The 23,339-nt window shown below is 37.6% G+C and overlaps 1 protein-coding gene across 14 annotated transcripts in view; it reads right to left on the bottom strand.

Annotated features, from left to right (window-relative positions):
* ADGRL2 (adhesion G protein-coupled receptor L2) overlaps window positions 1-23,339 on the bottom strand; it is a 268,676-nt gene that overhangs the window by 180,118 nt on the left and 65,219 nt on the right. For 9 of the 14 annotated variants that reach the window (XM_027575103.1, XM_027575097.1, XM_027575087.1 and 6 more), the window contains exon 1: window positions 6,659-6,771. The exons of 1 other annotated variant lie outside the window; for it this stretch is intronic. The gene's annotated coding sequence lies outside the window, so the exon portion shown is untranslated. Of the gene's footprint in view, window positions 1-3,677; window positions 3,807-5,472; window positions 6,320-6,658; window positions 6,772-6,959; window positions 7,074-7,224; window positions 7,248-23,339 lie in introns of those variants that run through there. 4 more of the 14 variants (XM_027575093.2, XM_027575092.1, XM_027575090.2 and 1 more) reach the window with 4 other exon arrangements.

The raw sequence follows: 23,339 nt of genomic DNA, 5'->3' as shown, positions 1-23,339 counted from the left end.
AGGATTCTAATTCCCTAATTCCAATCATTAACTATCTTTATGTTAAACAACCCATTTCTTAAGAGTTTTTCCTAAAGCATTAAAAAAAAATCACTACTTGACCAATCTTGAGTTGCAAAAAGATTTCAGAGAACAGTCTCAATTTTTCTGATAACATCAAGTCTAATTACAGTAATCGGGGTGATTAAATACTTTTCAACCTTTCAACCTTCAATCAAGAATTATTTGAAGAGATGAATATTTAGGTGGGGCTATAGACTAATTAGTGTTATGTAAGAGAGAAGTTAACTAAGCTATGATTTTAATCTATCTTTAAAATAGAAATGTTTTAATCTTTCTTGAAAATAGTTACAAAACAGTTATCTATTTAGGTAATATATGAACTAATATTTAAACAAATTACCTTAAGAACTGATATGACCAAAACATAAACAGGATTTCAAGGCCTTTTCAGGTCTAGGAGCTAAAGTTGCTATTTTTAACACTTGATCTAAACCATCAATTTGCAAAATTTTTTAGCTTAGTATTTTTGCAAATAATTTGATGAATCTTTCTTCATAATCATGCACTTTATTTCTAGAATTTATTAGCTTGAAAATAATTCCACTTTAATTTTACATGAACCTTTTCCACAGAAAAGCAGACAGATGTCAAATATGTACCTCTCCAAGACTGAAAATCAGATACAGTGGACATGAAGAGGCAAAGTATACAGTCTTTGAGGAGACTTTTCGTAAAAATAGCAAACGTGAATTCTTCAATTACTGAATTCTTCAAATTTCCAAGAATGTTCATTCCTAATCTAAATACAGTTAATCTGCTCTCTTAAATATCAGCAATTGGGCAAGTGGTATGGATTCTTATTAAAATGAGAACACTTTCTCTCAGGTAGGTATAGTGTGTGTAGCCCATATCTAAATTGTAATTCTCTCTTCATCTCATACTACAACTGTCAATAAACTAAGCGTGATTTGAGTTATTTATTCACAAGTTAGGTCAAATAAATATTTTGATAGAAAATACAGCAATAAACATTTTATTACTATACTATGGTGTACAGATTTCCAGTTACCTCTTGACCTTCCCAACTTCCCAACCTTAGCTCACATATCCTATATTACTTAAGACATTAAAATATTATGTTAGATTTTTTAATAAAACACAGCTTCAATAATGATCAAATAAAGATCTAACCTTAAGTAAACCTTGGTTTTAAAGCTTTCCTCTTGCTTATTTTAAGAAAGGAAACGCCCAGAAGCTTGGTGTTAACGTTTCTGCTGATTGTGAAAATTGCAGCAATAAAAACTCCAACTGCTTGTCTTAAAATTAAGACTTGTAGTACTACTCTATGGGAGATCCGTATATTTAATATTAGTTTTTATAACATTTGGAAGTTTTGTTGTCTGCTTTGATGTTAGTCTATTAATAAAGCAGAGTCAAAAGCCTGAAAAATTTTTATTTATTGGAAATTCTCAAGTCAAAACCAGAAGTAATTGGTTTGTTCTACCCCACATGACTTAATATTCTGACTTCTCCAACTACCTGCTCCCAGAGCTATCTGCATTTCTAAATTCATTTTCTGTTGCCAACACATAGTTACCCACAATGATTGAAAATGGCAGCTGAAGTGCTTCTACAACACATTAATTTTTCTCTAAGTAGTCCAATTTTGTCACTGAAATGTTGAAAAATCTTTTCACTGCATTTTACACCTTCAGAGATTTGCTGAATTCAGGATCACCATCATATAAAATGAGGAACAATGTTTTCAAGACAATTTTTAGATTATCACTAATAGCTCTAAAGGATAATGTTTTCTTTATAGCACTCTGCATTTAAAGCAGACTAGTTAACAGCAACTTAAGAGCAATAATAGTAATTACATAAACGTGTGCATTTTTACCCCAAAAGTACTTCTTAGACAATTGAAGGGACCAGATAAACTATCATAAAATGATTTCAAGGGCATGATATACAATTTAAATGGCGCTAAAAAAAAATCTCTTAATCTGAACAAAGTATCTTACTAAACTAAAAACCAAAAAGGCAATTAATGTAATGATATTTTTCCCTCCCAAATTGTTCATTAGAGTTAATTTTCAGTATTAGAATAAAAAACAAGGAGGTCCGAACATTAGTTAAAAAAAAAAGTCCACTTCTAATGAAAGAATATAAACTCATGTTCAAAATCAACTAACCATCAAAGGTAAAAGTATAAAAAATATGGGCAACAAAACCTCCTCTGAGGTTCATTTTCATCTTAAAACTAGGCTTTAGGAAATCTTGAGCTAAATAAGTAAAACCAACAGTTCCGCAGAAGTTGATGAAAAAAGTTCTCCCTTGACCCATCTGCTTGCCATAAATGACCCAAATGACCCATGTACTTGTTCTTGTTTCTTCACTCATGGATATTGAGTTGTTAAAAGAAATTCAAAGAACTTATCTCTCTGCAAATGTAAAAAAAGCATTAACAAATATGCTATAAATATTAGAAAAAATAAACCAACTGTAAGCTGAATTCTCCAGTTTACAGTGTTTGATAAAATACAAAATTTTTGAGACAAAATCAATATTCAAAAAGAATTACTACTAAATAGAATTCACAAATAATCTGAGTATCACCTAGAACCTTTTTTCAAATTTACACTTGCGGAAGTTGCATTAACAAAGTTCGTATTGAGGTTTTAATATTCAAACCCTCCATTGATTTTCCCCTTAATTTAGCAAGTGTATTAAAAATAAGTTTCCTAGGCATAAAAATGAATGTCCCTTTATCACAAGATTTCTATTGTTTTATAGACTAATTAAAAGGCTTTCTTCCCCATTTTACTAATATAACAAAGTGTAGGCCCTAGAAAAGTATTAAGTTAGAAGGAAAAGCTTTCTCACTCTCTTCCACTGAAGGGACCCCAAAAGACAGGCAACAGTGACTATCATTAAATAAAAGGTCACCTTTTTTCTAGGAACAAACCATTTATCAATAGAAAATAATTGTCTTGCCATTTGCAAGGGCTCCACAGCAATAGACAATGTTTTTCGCTCACATAATTACAAAACAGTGAAAGTTCAGAAACACAGCCTGAATCCACCTCCCTATTTTTACCCTTTACAATTCTCATTGCCCTTTGGGCCTCTACTTGGAAGCAAATGGAAGACAGGCTGAAGTTTTCTCAATTGAGCTGAAGCTAAGAAACCTTTGATATGCTAATAGTCCCCTTCAAACGGTAAGAATTCACACTTGCATTAATTCAAACAATTTGTGCAGAATGATGTGAAATGGCACCTCTTTTAGAGGCAAGCAACAAAAGGAGAGAATCGGAATGTGTGAAAGAACTAAACAACAGAACATTTGTTCTGCAGTATTCTCTCTATCATGCATAAATTTCCTGGAGAGTGGAGAGAGGGACAACAAAAAGTTCCACAACACACCTGAACAGAAGTAGATTTGCTTATATAAAGTTTTCCAAATATTATAAACATACTGAATTTAAAGTTACCAAGTTACCTTTTACTTGGGTCAAGAGTCCCATAACAATGTGGAATGTTGTTAAAGACACTACAGAAACTATTCTATTTTTCTGCCGTGGACGCCTATTGCCTCCTAGTACTCAACTTTTTAAGGTCTGCCCAAGATCAAACTTGATTTAGTAAGAGACATCCCAAAGGAAATTATTTACCAAACGGATGTGACTTTTCTTCATTGTGCAACTCGAGTTGAGCAAAGAGCAAACTCGGTGGGGCCCGTTCCAGATACAAACACTGACAGGGAAATGAATGAACCAACAGCGTCCGTTAAATCTATGCCTCTGGAAAGGGGAAGAGAGAAGTACACACACTTTAAAGGCGGCAGGAGAAAATTTAAGAATTGGGACGGGGGCGGGGAGGAGAGTGCCTTAGAACCCGGCCTTTGTAACGGGAACCATCTGGTCGGTGGTTGCGGCTCAGACGCTCCCAGGCTGCTTGAAGGAGCTGCTCAGCAGCCTGACACCTTTCAAGAAACAGGAGGAAAACATTTCCTCGGTCTGAATGCAAGGCAACACAGTTTGCATCAGGAAGATCGTATTGAGAGGGCCCGGGAAGGGGGAAAGGATGAGGGGGGGAGGAGTCCGTAGGAGACCAGGAAAGAAGCCGCACCGCAGGACTTTTTCCCTCCAACTAGGTTTTTAGAGGGCGGAATGAAGAGAGAAGATATATAAATATATATATGTATGTATATATACATATATATACATGTATATATATATATATATATATATGAAAGACATACGTTCCTTAGCCTTTAGCCTCCGATCAGCGACACTTTGGGCACACAGTAAAGCTGCCAGCGATTTTCCCTACCCCAAGCCCCGCAGTTTGGCGAAAGGAAAAACTTTACTGATCCCAAGTGAAGGAGTCCTGCAAGCGTGCCTCCCCACTGCTAGGACGCTTTTGTCGCTTCGCCCGCCCTCGACTCTCTACCGGAGGGGTCGGGTCTCCCCAGCCAATCAAGGAGCCTAGGCTCGGTTAGCCGGGGGGGGGGGGGTCTCCCCTTTCCTCGCGCTCCTCCCACGCCTTTTCCTCCCCGCGGATCCCCACCCGGCACCGCCGTCCTACAAACCAGGCTTCCCGAGGTTCCCAACCCCACAGCCACCCCAGGAGCCCACGGTCGATAACTTCTCCCGCAGGCCCAGCGCGGCCCGCTGCTGCCCTCTCACTGCGGGTCCGGGAGGCTCTCTGCCCTCCCCAGGGCCCGCCGGGTGCCGGGCCCCGCCACCCGTCCGCCCGCCCACCCCGCGGGGCCGCCCCTAATCGTTGCCAGCCCCCGCGCCGGCCTGGCCACATCTGGCTGCGCTTTGCTGTCATCCTCGCCTCTCCACACCAGCTAACCACCAACAAGAAAAAACAACAACCCGCAACAACTCACCCAAGCCCTCCCCCCACCTCCCCCTTCCCCCTGAACTCGCTCCGAACGCCTGGCCTCCCTGCTCCACTTACAGCCCGGGACAGGTCTGCAGGCGGGAGGGGCGGTGGGGGACTGGGCCCCGGGCCCCGCACCCCGAGCAGAGCGGCCCCACGGAGGGCGCGCCTCACATCCCCCTCCCCAGACGGGCTGTAAAAGGGCGAGCGGCACCTTCCAACCCAAGCTTTCAGAAAATCAAAAAACGCATAACCCGATCGTACTCCCCCACGCCCCCTGCAAACAGACTGATCCCTAGAGAGCGTTACAACAGCTCCCTGAGAAAAGGAGAAGCTGGCTGGACGGGACTGGAGTTCTGCGTATCGATTTCCGAGGAGAGGAGGTGGGGGGAGGGGGAGCAGCAAGAGCCAGAGCGGGTCTTCCCCTCGGCCCGGCCGAACATAAACAAACAGCCGAGCCCCAACTCACCCGCGGCTCCCTCCACCTCCAGCATCCACCCCCGGGCTGGAGGCGCAAAGCAAACAGGTCTCCGAAGCCCGGCACAGAGGCACATTGTTCGCTCCTGCGGCTCTTACCTCGGTCTGCGAGCGCGCCCCGGGGGCGGGCCGTCTGGCGCGGTGGCCGCGCGGGGAGAGGAGCGGAGGGCAGCGGCGACCCCGGCCGGTGAGGGCCGAGGCCGGCTGCGCGCGCGGGTCGCCGGCCGCCGAGTCCGCGCCGGAGGCAGCGCCGCGGCTCGCCGGCCGGACACGGCGCCGCGGCTCGGCGCGTCCTCCTGCTCGGCCGCCGCCGCCGCCTCCTCCAGCCAAGCAGCCAGCGCCGGGAGGCTCCTGCGGTTAGGTCAACATTTTCCCGCAGTTTCCCACACGCCGCTCCGCGAGAGGGGTCTTTTACACACGCGCGCACACTCCCAGACCGCACGCTCCCTTAGAAAAATCAAAAATTTCGGGAATCAGAGCGAAAGGGGTGGCGGAGGTAAAAGCCCGACAGAGGTGCGCAGACTTGGGAGTCCCCTCGGAGCGGCAGCCGCGGGAGGGGCGGGCAGACGCCGGCGGCGCGAGGCCAACTCAGTTTGTCAGGCGAAGCCCCTCAGCCCGCGATCTGCGCCGGCCGGACTGGCATCCCTCGCGCCGACCCTGCGGCCTGGGGCGGGAGACAGCGGTGGCCCCTCCTCACATTTCGGGGCTCCGGGCCGAGGCTGAGCGGTGGCCACTGCCCCACCAAAGGCTGAAGGCGAGGACTCTGGCTCGGGGAAGCAGGGAGGTGCACAGAAGAGCCACGCCACGCACAGCTACGGAGGGGAGATGCCCCCCAACAATCCCAAGGAATTCTCCGGTAAGCACCCGATTTCGCTCCGGCACCTCTGCGAGTGTGTGTGTGAGCGGAGAGAGAGTGAGGGAGAGAGAGGGAGAGAGATGGGGGAGTGCGAAGTCCTGACACAGACTCTCGGCGAGGTCTGAACTGGAGTCACCTCCAGCCTCCTCCTCCTCCCCAAATCCCCACCTACCCACCCCCCCTCCGGAGTTCGACTAATCATATAAACATATTAGCGTGTACAGCGGCAAAGGACAAATCTCTCCCTCCTGATTTTTCCAGCAAGGGGCTCAGGCAAACTCAAAAGAAGATTACAGGCAGCTAAGTACAAAACGTGGAGCAGATAATCTATAACTCATTGCCGCCCAATGGCCATTTTCCACTCCATTTGAGCAGCTGCAGCGGCGGTGTGCCCGAGCAGGGGGGAGGGGAGCGAAAGGGGACACTTACGGACTCGAGCAGTTCGAGTGGCGGCGGCGGTGGCCGAGCAGCCGCCCGAGGACAGGCCGGCCCCGGCTCCGCCGGTGGGGCGGCCGCAGGGCTGTCCGGGCAGCGGCGGCGAGGGACGCGCGCACTCGGCCTCGGAACGCGCCCGGGAGGCGGCCTGCGGCGGCTGGCGCCCCTCCTCTGCCTCCCTGTCGGCTCGCCACCCACCCCCCCCGCTCAGTCCCGGGGCTCCGCATCCAGCCTTTCCCCTCCCACCATCAACACACCCCTTCCACCCCGACCCCCACCCCCAAACTCCACTCACTGCGCGCTAGGTCCTCCGCGCGCTCCTCCGGCGCGCGCTCTCCATCCTGTCCACACACACTCACTTTAAAAACATTTATTTTATTTCTGGAACGGGGTTAAGGGTATTTGGGAGAGCACGGCGGAGTGCGGCGCTCGGGCCTGCGAGGCGGGGCGCAGGAGGCTGGCCAGCGGCTCGGGGGCCCCCTCCCCTCTTCCTTCCAGGCCCAGGAGCTTTCTCCTTGCCTGCACTTCGGAGAGGGGCCCAGGATGCGTCTTTTACCCACCCCGTCTCCAGGTTTTCTCTTTTCTCCACGCAGCGAGCCGGAGGCTTCGAAACTTTTAGTTTCCGCAGCCCTCCTTTTGTGTGACTGCTCCGAGGAGAAAAGAACGTCTGTTCGCCGCGGTTGCCTCCGTCCGGCTGCGGCGCGCGGGGGACGCTCCAGGGTTAATGCGTCTTTGATACCTGAGATTTCCGGCGCGCTCGTTAATGAAAGTTACATTTTTAGAAATTGCGGTGACTTTTTCTTTGTAGTTACAGAGACCTCGCCAAACTTTGACTTTATTAACTATATTTCACAAGAGCGTTTTGTTTGTTTTTGATTAAACCCGCCAGGATAAGCAAAGGAAGGAAAGGAGACTGACTACAAGGCTCTTTACTTGCAAGAGCATTCATCGTGCTGTTAGGTCTGTTTCCCTCATTTCCTTACATTGAAACTGCTTTTGCTCTTGTCCTCTGACCACACTTCCTTGCCACCTCTCTGTTGGTAGTGTCAGCAAACAGCCAGGCAGCGCCAACGATGGACCTGAGCTGAAGAGAGCAGACCACGACGGGACAAATCACGCTTGAAAAATATTTTAAAGCCAGTTTAAGTGTCCTCTGCATACCAGGAAAATCAAAACTGGGTGTTTTTTGGGTTTTGGGTTTTTTTAATTACAAAATCTCTAAGCTGAAAGTCACTAAGTTTTAGGATATATTTCTCAATCACTAATACAACTAATGAATGCAGCCCTCAATTAAAGAAGCATGTTTCCATTGATTTTCAACAGAAACCGATTCATCAAGATTTAAAACCACTAGAAAATAGGATGAAACTTGAGCTTCTTTGCTTTCAGAAACTATGTACTTTTTGTTGCTGCGGGTATGTTGCAGTCATCATACTTAAGAAATCATTTCAAACAACAATGTTATTAAAATGTCAACAGCATATTGTTCAAAGACTTGAAGCCTCTAAATACCTATCAGTATTTTGTCACAGAGCCAGATATTTGTAGTACTAAAGTAAATCCAGCTATTGGTCAAGTTTGTTCCCAACTTGTAAAGAATCATAAGTTAAAAGTACACATGTGCAAATAACCGAAATGTACTCTTTTGGTTGACTCATTATACTTATCAAAACAAGAATCCTTGATCATCAAATTTCTTTCTACTTAATGTATTGATGTTTTAATAGTCTCACCATTCCAAAAGATAAGAGTAGCCACTCAGAGCATTTGCACTTTAAACTACCTAAACACTGCCATTTGGAATTTCCTAGATAACATAATTCAAATATCGACGCAGGACACACACCTAGTCTGGAAAAAAACACGTATGCAGAGCTGGGTGAAACCTTACTATGTATCTAAGGTTTCCAAATCTGTCAAAATTATACATACAACAGATCTACCTGGGAAAATTAAATCAGGCTACTTTAGTTGAAAAGAGGCAAAATTATAAAATTCTCAGAACTTGCAGGTCATTTATGTCATGGTGTCTTCTAGAATTTAAAATTGTTTTATTCAAGATTATAAACCAAAATATGTCAAACTAATAATAATCTACATTTACTGAAAAATTTTAGCCCTTTCCTTTGTTCATCTTTGAAGGTTTTTCACTCATCTCAGCATGATTCACAAGAAGCCCCAATGAGTGCATAGATCAGTCTAATCCTATTTTCTTTTGGGAGGCAAAACCTGGGCTGAAGTTTTTATTTAGTGAGCCTAGTAAATAATCAATAGAAATTTTTGACTGAATTAAGCAGGCCAAATGTTGGCTCATTTACTTATTTATTTAACTCAGAATCTCTGGAAGAACGCACTGTCTACATTTCATAGGTCTGACATTCTTTGATCTTGGGACCTAGATGAGTCACTCTCTACTATGTTCCTGAAGAGACTACTACATCACACAAAAAAAGGAGGATGCATGGAGGGGGAAGAAATTGTCAGAAGTGGGTTAAAACTATAAGGAGTGGAAAATGTGTCATACAAGTTTTTAATTTTAATTCAATAGGATGTGTATTTTATAGAGTTCAAAGGGTTCAACACGTTTTTGCAAAGAATGTAATAAGCTTGCTATGTTTTTAAAATTACAACTAAATGTATTCCTTCTCTAGGATGTTTTAAATATTAAAGAATTTTTTAATTCTTTCCTTGCACTTTACCCATAATAATGCTTCAACCTTCTTTGTGTCCTCAAAGAAGAATTGAAAAAGAGCTTTTAATTGCATTGATATATTCAAGATTAAGCTGTTAGCCACAAACCTGCCATTACAAAGGAACCCTTAAATGACACACACATCCAGAAAACATAATTTGCCTGACACTTCATGACAATTCAAAACATAATTTATAACAATACAGGTGTTATGGCAGAAAAAAATGAAATTAGAAGCTTAATAATGTCTGCAGATGTTAGCAAGTTAAGGGGAGTTGGAGTATATTATGCAGTCCCTAAAATCCAATCAAATTAACTACTCAATCTGTATTATTATTTAAGTAATGGCAAAATCATTGACTTATTCATAATACTTGCTAATTGTTTTTAAAAATAAATTCTGCAAAGGACAAAGGAAACACCCATTTCCATTTGTTTTATGTTAAATCAACATCTAACCACTCATGGTGATTTCATTCAGAGAAAACAGAAGGAACTCGTTAGCTTATGTGGTTAGAGAGATTGATGGGCTTCAAACATTTTAACCATATATGTTTTTTCCAACTATAGAAACTCATGTTTTTAATTTAAGCAACCTTAAGAAACTAGATTATTTTATTCTATGAGTTCACATATTTCTGATACAGAAATTATGCTAATTTTTGAAGCTATTACCATCTAAGCAGCTTTGTTTAAAGGAAAGTGATGAGGTACTTGTCAAAATACAAGTATGAATAACAATAGTTTGGTTACCAAATTAAAGAATCTGAAGAAGTAGGAAAATGGGCTTTAAAATATTATGATTAGCACAAGCCAGTAGAACAATAACTTCTTCACTGCCCCACTCTGGCAAACTTGGATATAGATAAGACAGTTCTAAAAGGGGCTACGTGGAGATGGGCTGGGGTGGAGTGGGGAGATTGGGGACTTCATATTGGGCCAAAAATTCTAAGTTTGAGCAATGCAGCTGTAGAGAACTATTAAGGAGAGTAGGCTGTACTCATTATGGGGAGCGATGTTAGTTGTAAAATAAAACAAACAAGTAAACAACAGGTGAACCTGGTCTGGTTTCTAATACACAAACAGAAATAAAATTAGCTAGATTTCATCCGAAAGTTAACCAGTTCCCATTTCTTCATCATTACTATTCAGTGATGCTTAGTACTGAAACTAGCTTTCCCTACTCTAGAAAGTATTTTAAAGCTCTAGAGCAGATCAAAGCAATATGTGAATGCCAAACTTAACTAGAACTGGTTGAAAGTTGCTAGCTTTATTTTTCATTTTAGCTTTGCCATGCATGTAGGCTGAAAAAAAATCAAAACTCATTTTCCATGAGAGCAGAAACATATGAAAGCATTTGGCAAAGCCAATAAGTTTAACTATTCTCCCCAGCTCTCTTCAGGCTGAGGAAATCTTTGTCCAAGAAAGCCAAACTCTATCTAAAATGTAGAGATGCAGTCTCCAAAAGTAATGACATTTAAACAATAGTGTACATATGATTATAGTGAACTGTGCTTAATGATATTATTTAGAAGTACATAATCACCACATATATTATTATATATTAATCATTTTATAATTAATACTTTAAAAAATCCCCCAATACAACTGGTAGCATGACTCTGTGCACTTAGAGTGTTTATATGTATAACAATATATAAAAGATTATAAAAATTTTATACCATTGCCATTATGATATTCAAAAGTAAGCAAATTAAAAAAGATGTCCTACGTAATCATTGTTCCACTGAGTCTTATACAACTCTAAGTTAGTCTTTCTTTCCCATGGATTGTTCCCATTACTCCTGTTAATCTCTGCACTTTGAGGATTTTCTATAATTGGGTCTTAGAGATCTTTTTCTATCAATGCTTCTGTCAAACCATGAAGTATAACTATAATAACATTTTATACAAAGCTTTCTATAACCTCTTATAATAATTATTTTGTTCATTGTACTCACAACCAAATATTTTATTAAAGTCCATAGTTTAAAAATAGGTCTCCCCATCCCTTTTTAATATATGCAGAAAACCTCTATCAACAATAGAGATGAAATTTCTTTATTGTTTTTTAAGTATTGAAGCTAAACTAAGAGTAGCCTAAATCACAACTCTTTGTTTTAAATATAAAACATTTGGATGGGCAATTCTTCGTAAAGCAGACATGTATAGCTTGGGTGAGAACAAAAGCAAGTCAATGGTTAATAGTAGAGGCTACTCCACTCTACTGAATCTAAACCCTCAGAGATAACCGAATAGCAATTTCAGAGAAGTCTAAATAGAATTTTTAGTGTCTCTGCAAATGATTTTGATTAATCATGTCAGAGTTCATTGTAGCACAGCAAACTTGCAAAAGGCTTTTAAGAGTCAGAAAACAAACTCACAAATGCCTCTTGCATCTTAGAAGGTGAGTCAAAGGTATAAATATACAACACTTCTAATATTTTCCTATTAGAAAACATTATAATTTACTTAACATTAAGCATAAAATAATATAATAATTGTAATCTATGATCTTACTATTTTTTCAACAAAAAATTATTTTGTTGCAGTTTTGAAAATACAGTATAAAACTGTATAACATGAGATGTTTGACCTTGACTTTGGTTGATCCTTCTGATCATATACACTACCTATTACTAACATTTTTCACTATTTTGTTCTTTAATATGATAGTTATTTTTTAACTCCACTAACCTGCTTTATTTTTAAAGGCCATTCTTTGTTGTATATATTTCAGTAAACATAAATTTGTCTGAGCATGTGGAAAATAGAATAGCAATTTGCAAAGATTTTTCTTCTAAGCCTAGCTCTCATCATAGTTTCTTGATAAGATAATAGAATGTAGCCATCTCTATTTTCAAGAATAATTTAAATCTTTATAATTAAGTTTCAACTTATTGCAGCTCATTACAGTGCATTCTTAAGGTCACTATGAAATCAATCACTTAGGACCTAGACCAAACAATGATGTAATAGGCATATGTTTTTTGATAAGTAGAAGTGCATTAGAAAAGAATTCGTTTTCTTTAAAATAAGCATCCAAATTTAGAATCATGCCTGAAATGTCATTTATATCTTAAAGAAATACTAAAATGATTTGGAAATGATAAGGTGTGTGGAGCTATATTCAATGAAAAATGTTTGTTTTGTGTTAAAAAATAGGAACACAAAACCTCTTCAGCTATTCTACATTAAAAAAGGAGTTGCTGAACTGTCACCTGAATAATATATTCTTTGAGTGGTTTTGTTTCAGTGATGGAGATGTGTTGCACTGAACCATCCACCCTGTTATCCGACTGTCCTGGTTACCAAAATCACATATCTACAAATAACTCTTTTAGTGCATTAAAAGAGTGCCCCCCTTCATTATGGGAATGTAATTTATGACACCAATTTAATTAGAACTATGTCCTTACTACCTGAATTAATGACCCAAATTCAAACCACATATATTTCATGGTTCAGACAATGTAGAATACACTACAAGAAAAATTAATTTCCTGTTTATTATCTAATGATAATTGGAACACAATAATTCATTATAATACTGGATTACTGCTATATATGAAGTAGTATGTCTCAAAGAAATAGGTCATGGAAATAACATGAAAAAATATTTAAAACTTGTTAAGATAAAATTAGAGAAATGCTGAGTAAGAATGCTAGGTATAAAATGTAAATGTTTGAGTATTCAAGAATATAAACTATTTTTAAATAATATGGATCCCCAGAAGACAATCATGGATCATTTAAAAAAAAAACTATAGGTAATCAAATAAGGAATCTGAAAAATATTTAAAAGAATGAATTTTGACATTTCATATAATTACTCAATATTTACTTTCTCTCCAATGCCTTATTGCAAAATGATTGAAGATATGATATATATAAATCAAAGTATTTTATGTAGGTATAGATTGGAGATGATAATGCTAGCCTGTTTGTTTATAATGAATATTTCTATATAGAAGGAAATCATATAATGTCAAATTAGATACTAGATTGAATATTTAGAAAACTACATTTAACTACTTAGGTAAGTTTATAGCTTATCAAAATTTGTAGATAAAATATTACAGCTTATAACTAAGGAAAGTCTATCTTTGCCTCAGTTTTCCAGTTAATGAAAGAAGTGTTTAAATACTCTAGAGTTAGATTATTAACTTCTACAAAACTGAAACAGATGTGTGTCTTAGTATGCCATTAAATTTATGATTTACATAGAACCCTTACATAGAGCTAAGCAGAGGCCACTGATTCTAATTTGCTCTAGATTTACAATAACCTGATCTGGGTTTTGTAAGTATTGAAACACTTTAAACAAAATTAGAAAGCAGTTGTGCTTTCTGTGATTAAAGATGCAATTCTCTTTGGAGTAATGAGAAAAGTTAGAACATGTTTCTTTCTTTATGGATGTTTCTATTATAAACATGAGTGCTATACATTATATATTTTTCTTACTATGATTTCCTTGTTTTTAACTATAAAATAAACCAATTGAATTTCACTGGAGTCTCAAATTGAAACTATGCCAAAATTTAGCTGAAGAATGTGTACTGAGCTTCATAAAAGTCCTTAAAAATTTTTCCCAGGGTCTTACAGTCTTGTTATACAAATAGTAGTTCACCATAATTTTCTAGTGCAAAGCATCTTTCTGATGAAGACCTGTGCAGCAAAAGGGCGTAAGTGCTAAATACATCACAAACCCTAGAAAATGACATATATAAAATTGTTCAGGATTAATGATTCATATAAATTACATATAGAAAAAAGTCTATTTTATCTCATTACACAAATTATAACATTTACAGGACTATTATTTAAACCTTCTTCTACTTCACTTGGTGAATTATAATCCATCAGCTCCTAAAAATCAGATCTATAAAAACACTTTATTTTAAACGCTGTGAATACTGTTTCCTTAAAAGTCAGTCAGAAATGTTGATATAAATATCATTGTAAGCATCTGTGTGTATATTTATGTATATAGAAAATAAATACATGCAAAAGTATTAATTCATTAAAAGTTTATCTCTCATAAAACCTTTATTAGCCCTTGAAGTCTTTGCCACTTCATATAAAATGATTTATCTTTTGAATAACAAGGTTCCATTAATCTGTTTGACAAAGGAATTTTTAAATCATTTAAATAATTTATTTGAATGAATTATTTAAATTCCGTAAAATATATATACACATGTATATGTATATGTCTGTGTCTGTATATCTGTGTTCTGGCACAATATCACAGAAGAAATACGAAATAGAATTCAGAATACATTGTCCTTGACACCACCAATGTGACGGTGTTACTGCAAAGTGTTCTTTGATCACCCACTGTTTGCATAAAACCCCTGTTAGAGGGACATTTGTGCTACATTTGGCACAACAGGGTGGTTTAATGTCAGAGAAATGTGCACATTATTTTTTATACTCATTTTTAATTTTGCGTTTTTACTGAGATTGCAGGCTGACATATTTTTCAAATTGTAAGGATAATAAAGGCAGTTATTCAACACTCATAGAAAACTTGTTTTCCTCAATTCGGGGCTTTAGGTGCTAGTGGGAAGTGGTAAATATACTCCTTCCCCAGAGAAATAAATCATATGTGGAAACAAAGGGCAAATATACTTGGAAAATAAGTAAGAATGTACACAAAAATTTATAAACAAATACACAAAACTAGGACATAAAGATTTATATAATATGCTTAATATGCATGGCATTCAGGAATTTTAACTATATACTATTTCTTCACAGACTATTACTTCACAAAATTTTCTCTCAAATAGATCTTATTACTCTTTTTTCCCTGAAGATGCATTTTTACATATAAAAATAATGAAAATGATGGAATATTTCCCCAGGTTTGGTAAGGTTATAGAATAAATTTATGAAAGGTTCTCCCCAATTTTATTTTTAAACATGCAGGAAAATAAGCTTTCGGGGAGCCTTGGTGGCTCAGTCGTTGGGCATCTGCCTTGGGCTCAGGTCATGATCCCAGGGTTCTGGATCAAGCCCCTATCTGGCTCCCTGCTCAGCAGGAAGCCTGCTTCTCCCTCTCCCACTCCCCCTGCCTGTGTTCCTGCTCTCGCTATCTCTCTCTCTGTCAAATAAATAAGTAAAATCTTAAAAAAAAAAAAAAAGGAAAATAAGCTTTCTCCTAAGTATCTCCTACACAGAACAAAACAGGATATATATATATATATATATATGTATATATATATACACACACTTAGTTTTTACTTTCTAGTCATCTTTCTTTTGGAAACTCCATCCAGTTTTTCCTTGGTGATGCTGTACCCCTCTCCATTCTATTAGGTTTTGGTGGGTTCATTCAGGTTTTATTTCAATTTTGTGACCTGCCCTTTCAACAAATTCCTTTTAGCTTTATTGACCAGAGAGGTCCTAATTTTATGTATATTAAAATCTCAATCTATGTTTGTGGCATTTAGTAAAATTTGAAGGTTCTATTTTCTCCAGTCCTTTTCTCCCTTACCCAACAATCCATAATCCCAGCTATAACACTCTATGGTTTATACCCATTACCCACAATACTCAAACCTCAGTAAGAAGTTATGAAAAGCTCTCAGTGGACTGATACAACTGTTAAAGGTACTTGTTATACCAATGTAGCATCTTGAACTATTGGGGAGACGATAGTCTTTCAAAAATTCATTACATGCGTAAAACTCCTATCTGGAACTTCCTTTCTGGAAGCACCGCTCTCCCTGCCCACAGTCTTATATCAAGAAGTGGAAATAGCCCCCAAAATACCTCCAAGCATATATATATGTTTATATATATGAAGTAATAGTACACTGTTCAATGGTACACACCAATCAGGTGAAGTAATTTTTTAAACACTTTACCTACTCTCAGATTTTTGAAGAACAATGGCCCCTTTAGTGTCTAGCAAAGGACCTGAACTATAGTTGGTTATTGAAAAGTATTTATAGAATATATGAGTCAGAATCCTATAATCATGAATACTACTATAATATTTAGTTCAATAATAAGGCTACTTCTTATCCAAATATTGTAGCATTGCTTTGCTGATATGGATATTACAAGTCAAACAACCTAGAAATCTTATACAAATATACTTATCACAAGTGTACATATAAACACACATATAAATTTACTTAACACATTTGTTTAGTCAATTTATTGAAATATTTTTATAGACCGTATGTAAATATTTTACTATCTTTACAAATTGGTGACTACGATGAAAATTTGAGTGTTTTTCTAAAAATTAATAATATTTGTGTGTGAGTGTGCTTTTAAGTAAAGAGAATCACAGATACAGACAATTGTTCAGGGAGTATATAGCACTATTATCTTTGTGTGTGTGTGTGTGTGTGTGTGTGTGTGTGTGTGTGTGTTGGAGAGGTGGGAAATAGCTCAAGGAAGGCAGGAAGTTAATATGTTTGAGTTTTTGAATTCAGAGAAGTTGAAAAGTTGGCTGTCTGTTCTATATTACCTAGAACAAGCTTTCTCCCTTCTACTTTTCTGTCCCAACAACTTATATAACGTAACAATATATTTAGGGAAATTAGAATCAATGGGACTTACATGAAGCATTTCAAGGGTTTTATTTTGTACCCCAGTACTTTGGTTTTATTCAAACACAAAACATCTGATATTTCATGTCTTATGGTAAAGTGTCATACTTCTGTCTTAGCTTATTTATGATTCACTAAGCAGTCAGAGACTGGAACCCTACATCCAAGAGCCAAAAAACATTTTAACCATTTTTTTTCCCGCCAAATCACTATCAAATTTTATTAATATTACTTTAAGGAGTAAATTAATCAAAATTTCCAAGGAAGATCTCATTTTCTGCTGACACTTTAAATTCTATTTCTTTTTGTTTATATTCCTAGTTTTTAAAAAATCTTTTCAAAATATATTAGTATAGTACTTTGCTATCTAAGGAAATCATAGTGAATATTATTTTATCTTTCTTTGATGACATGCAATTTTTGAGTGTTGAAGAACCATAAAAATGAACATTGATTATCACAGCTCTTATTAAACATCATTGTATTTATTGATTTACTCCTCTCGTACTAGACAGTAAGCTCCTTAAAATCTCACTAAACTCTCTATGCCAGCTCTTAGCACAGCATACAACAGAGGTCATGAACTGCTGGCCTGTATAAAATCTAGCCAATAAATGTAATTTATTGGTTCCATGGATCCTGGGTTACATAGTATTTTGTTTGTTTTTAAAAACAGTTATTTGTCAAGTTTTAAAAATTAAGAGGTTTTGATCAAAACATGAATTTCCAGCTTCTGGAAAAAAAAAAAAAAGGAAAGGTCCAACAACATTGGGTGGATGTTACATCATAGCAGCATTCAGCCAGAGAGGCCTTTCCTTTTAATGAAAACAAGTACCACCCTATGACCTCCTCAAAATCAAGGCAAAATATCTTGTGCCATGAATCACCTAATCAGTGATAATGTTTTGTGTTCTACTTAAAAGTGTCATTAAAGGAAAGTGAAATATATCTTCACCCATATCTTCGTTTTTGTTTTGTTTTATTTTTTAATTACTTAATTAATTAATCTCTATACCCAAAATAGGGCTCAAACCCATGAACCCAAGATCAAGAGCCCCGTGCTCCTCCAGCTGAGCCAGCCAGGCGCCCCTTCACCCATGTCTTTGTAAAGTGAGAAATAGAAAGATAGATCTAGAGAACTGCATGTTTAACCTAACTGCCCCTCACTCATTTTTCTTTCCTATTCCTATAAACATTTTAATTTTTGAGCTCCAGTGGTCAAAAATTTATATGTGAGTGAATGCATGAATTATACTGTCAATATATATTGAAAGATAAGAAGAAATGTATTGTATAGTAGTAATGGTGCTTTGCCGTATTCAAAGGGTATATATATATATACTACCTCATTTGTGCACTTACTGCGTAGCTCAACATTGAAGTTATAACGCCGCACCCCCCATTCTCACCAATTAGCTCAATCCTCTCTCTACTTATATTCACCAGTTTTTTCTTTTTCTCCTCACTTGACAACACTTTCCTAGCACTCTTTCACTGATGTTTACTCTTGCATATAGTTTTCTTTCTGAGACTTGTTCAGTTTCCCCCTACATGGCTAGGTAACTCGACAGTAACAAATGACGGTTTTGATTATTTTTGTATTACCTAATATCCCGTAAGTGTAGTTCACCAAGGGAGGACACATGAAAGGAATCAGTCTTTTTCAACCAAACAAATGGAAGGAAATACTCTTTAAGTATTAATTCACAGGGTTTAAAAGACTTAATAGTTAAAACAATTATGACACACTAATACAGCAGAAAAAGCTAAACGCAAAATGTTTTAAGGCAAACAAGCTAAGCCTTTACTAAAAAATACTAAAAGCAATTGATAGTCTCAGATATGTTTAAAAATTATTCTTTGTTAAGGGTGTACTTTTCAAAGAGAGAATTAAGATTATCTACTGAACCTGAGTCAGGAATATTTTTTTTTATTATCCCAAATTTGTTATGTTCCTTATTTATGAGTGTTACTAGTACTATTATCATAATCCCTATTTTTATTTTATAATTTGTATTTTCATATACAAAATTTTTATTATGATTACAGGTCAAACCATTTTCCCATATGAATATAACTCAATTTTATGTAAGTATGTCAACTGGAAAATATGATCATAATGAATTAACTCCACAAAGTGAGAATCACCTATATTAAAAATACTAGTTTTTTAAAAAGTCCTGTAAATTATAGTTTGCAGAATATCCTCTATATCAGTAAAAAAATCCTAATACACACTTTCTGAAAAGAGCCTTTTTGTGCTCGTTGTAGTAGTTTTACTGAAATACTGCTGTCCTTATTTAAGTTTCATAAAATTTTAGGGGCAACTGGGTGGCTCAGTAGGTTAAGCACCCAGCTCTTGATTTTGGCTCCGTTAGTGATCTCAGGATCCTGAGATGGAGCCCAGTGTTAGGTTCCGTACTCAGCAGGGAGTCTGCTTAAAAGACTCTCTCTGCCCCTCCCCACTCAAATAAATAAAGAAATCTTAAAAAAAATTTATTAGAACAATTATATATGTCAGTTGTTGGAACAGACACCATATAAAAGAAAATCTCAAATTTCCCATGCAACTTAGAAACTGATATTGGCATATATGATTGGATCCTTTTCATATTAGAAATTTTCAATATTTTTTCACTAAGCAAAGCTCTTCTATAACAACAAAAGTAAAATTGTTTCTAGTAATCATAGTACTTATTTTTCAGAAATTTTGTCTTTTCTCCCTTTTCACTTTTCCTGCCAAACTGTGAAATAAAAGATATATTCCATTCATAAAATTGGATAATTAATTTGGCCAATTAACTTAATCTGTGTCCATACTAAAAAGTATGAAACATTTTTATTATTGTTTTTGACTCTTGACAGAACATATACATATAGAAGTAGAACTTCTTTTCTTAATGCTTAATAAGCATCCCATGAGGCTATACCTAGCTTAAATCATTTATATTCACTTCTTATTTAAAATTCTACAATTTGATACAGTCAAGAATTTGGTAAATACCATTTTAAATCACTTTGCTCTGCAGAAGTTTTTGAAACACCTCCACTGAAGCATTTGACATATCCTTTCAAAAAAGCCACAGACCTACTTTTTTAAGATAAAAACTATATTGAATTAACATTTTCTTCTACCTTATCTTGAAAAAGATCTGTAAAGGGCTTCATAAAGTATAAAGTCACTTAACTTTGGCTAATGTTAATTTTAAGATGTTTGAAAAAATTGTTTAGAAAAGCAGCACAAGCTAAAAGCTTAGAATTTGGACCAGACCACCAGTAGTCTCAGCTCTACCATGTTGAGGTCTCCATAACGTGCCCAAGTTATGGAGGCTCATCTTTAAAATAACTCTTTCTTTCTTCCTTTCCTTGTTTCTAAAATGGGAATCATAATTATGTGTATTTGATAGCGTTGTCATGAGGGTTATATGAATTAATACAGGTAGTCCTTAGCACATAGTAAGTCAGTCCTCAAATATTTACTATTATTTTGGTACATTAATAGCATAAAACAGTTGACAACTCTTCAATATGCTGCCACATAAATGCCTAAAACTGTATGAGCGAATGTGAAACAATTTTGAACATTCTTATATATTCGTACATATTGGGTTGTATTATAGCAAATGATTTTAGAAGTACATTTTGAAATATACAGCTTTATACTAACTAAATGAAATTTTTTGTCACACGTATGCCAGTGTTGTTGCTGGTAGTTTTGATTGCTTTAAGTTAACAATTTGAAGAATCCACTCACTCTTAGTTATGTTCACAGCTTATGATTTTCATTCTTTTTTATTCAGAAGTGCTTCGTTTGGGGGCACTTGGGTGGCTCAGACAGTTGAGCGACTGACTCTTGATTTCAGCTCAGGTCATGATCTTGGGGTTGTGAGATCAAGCCCCGAATCCACATCCAGCTCCACACTGGCTGTGGATCCTGCTTAAGATTGTCTCCCTCTCCCTCTGCCCCTCCCCACTGCTCATGTTTGTGCACTCTTTTTCTCTCCATATAAAAAAAAAGTGCTTTCATAAATCCATAACATTAGAAGAGTATCTGGTTAAGTTTATTATACTCTGAAATAGCTAAACACAATTGATGACAGCTGTCTATTAGGCACCTTAATTTTTATTTATTAATTTATAATCTTTCATATTCCAAAAAGAATTTAAGGATATTTAAAAATAAATAGAAATACAAGCAATAAGAGTAACTAAGAATGAAAAGGCAAAGACAAAGTAAAGATTGGAAAGTAAATAGCAGGAAAATCAGTGTAGGCAAGGTATGCTTATATGCACACCAGCTTTAGATTTGCCTTTAGTCTAAGAGCTACACAAAGAGAAGGGCTGTTTCAAGTTTCCCAATGCCCAGCAAATGCATGACTTGATGATGAGACCCGAGAGAACCCTGACTAAATGGTGATACTGGTCGATTACTTATCCTCCCATCCCATTTCTATTTCTGGTCCATCCCTCCATCCTGTCTTCTCCACTACTGAAGTTGATAGTCCAGTTTTGCCTCTGCTACAGAGATGTCCTTCCTTCTTTCCTCTGTTGTCCCAATAAGAACAAAACCTCCCCAAAGGCTAGTTCAACTTTTTTTTAAGCCAAGTTACTTAGGGAAGCCTATACATACTTCCATTGGTTCATTCTGGCAGGTTTTTTTTTCTTTTAATAGAATATTTCTCCATTTATTTAGGTCTTCTTTAATTTCTCTCTCAGAGATATTTTGCAGTTTTCAGTGTACAGGTCTTACACATAAGTTGTTAAATTTATCCCTTAGTATTTCATATCTTTTGATGTTCCTGTAAATAATTTTTTTACATATTCAATTTCAATTGCTTTTTGCTAGTATATACAAGTAAAATTGATGCTTTTATTGAGATATAATTCACATAGAATAAAATTCACCCTTTTAAAGAATATAGTTCAGTGGTTTTAGTGTATTGAGAAGGCTAGGCAATCATCACCACTATCTAATTTTATAACATCTTCAGCACCCCAAAAAGAAATCCCATTAGCAGTCACTCCGCATTTCCCCTCCTACAGCCCCTGGCAACCACTAATATATTTCTATTCCTGTGGATTTGCCTATAGAATTAATTTTTAGGTACTGACCTTATAGCATGAGACCTTGCTACCCTCATTATTTCTAGAGCTTTTTACAGATTCCTCCCGATTTTCCACATATATGTTCATGTTGTCTGAGAGACTGAATATACAAATAGACAATAGGCAAACCAAATATGACAGTAGAACTCTGACCCACGAGTTCTGCAGCAATCAACACAGAATGGTCAAACTAGATCAGCAACTACCAGCTTCCCTGTTTTTTGGTCCTCCTTCTAACTCAAGACAACCAGAAAAAGACAAATGTGCTTCCCAAACCATCACACAAGACTCACTTCTAGTGAACCCACCTCTAGCTTCCCCATACCAGCAGCCTCCAATCAGTGCTTACTAGAAGTCTTCCCCTTTTTTCTTTATAAAGCATGCCCACCCCGCCCTGACTTTGAGTCTGCCAAATGCAAGTCTTAGGGACTGACTATCCGCTATAGCAAACTCTGAATAAATAGTCATTCTGGAAGATTCATAAAAGAAAGGAAGGCACCAAAATCTCTGGAAGGACTTTGGGGAGTGGGGAGAAAGAGCCCAAGATGGTTTTGTTGGGGTGTTCCCCATTTCCACTGCCAACCCCTGGGAAACATTACCTTAAAGCAACTATAGAATCTAACTAAATTTAATGAATTAACCTTTCCTTGTAGGGAAATGATAAACTTGGAGGAGAGAGAGACAATGGCCCCACTGGGTACAGCTAAGATATAGTACTAGTTAACAGCTGGGTTCTAACTCAGGGAATGGTTTACAATTAATATATTTTTAAAGTATATCCATTTTACTGTAGAACGCAGAATGAATTTTGGTATTATTGGTACGGAGAGAAATGATCTCCATTAATATACCGTACTCATAAAATAATAAACTTGTCTGGTTGTTTGAGGCTTCTTGTCTTCTTGGAGTTGCTATTTTGCTTTTACTGGATTTTGTTCAAAAGGAAGTTTTGAAGCAGGGTAAGAGATTAACATTAATCAAACACCATCTCTATGTGTCAGATATCATGAGGACATTTTAATGTTATTTTATTTTAAGGCTGGCATTCAGCTGGCAAGCTCCAGCAAGGCTTGCTGGTAGTTTATGACCAGCATCTGTTCTGATCTATTAGTGCCCAAGCTCAACCATTTACACATTGCTAAATATTTTAGTGTTACCCTTACTCTGTTTAATCTTCAAAATAAACCTCCTGGGAGACAGGAACACTGGAAGCTGGAGGCAGAGATACGATTCAGGGACCCCTGGCCCTGACTTTGCCTGCTCGTCCCCATCATGCCCAGAGGAGGTTTTCTTGCTTGTGCTGGTT

Source organism: Zalophus californianus, chromosome 4 (assembly GCF_009762305.2).
Source record: "Zalophus californianus isolate mZalCal1 chromosome 4, mZalCal1.pri.v2, whole genome shotgun sequence".
Taxonomy (NCBI): Eukaryota; Metazoa; Chordata; class Mammalia; order Carnivora; family Otariidae; genus Zalophus; species Zalophus californianus.
This window is presented reverse-complemented; position numbering and strand designations above follow the sequence as displayed.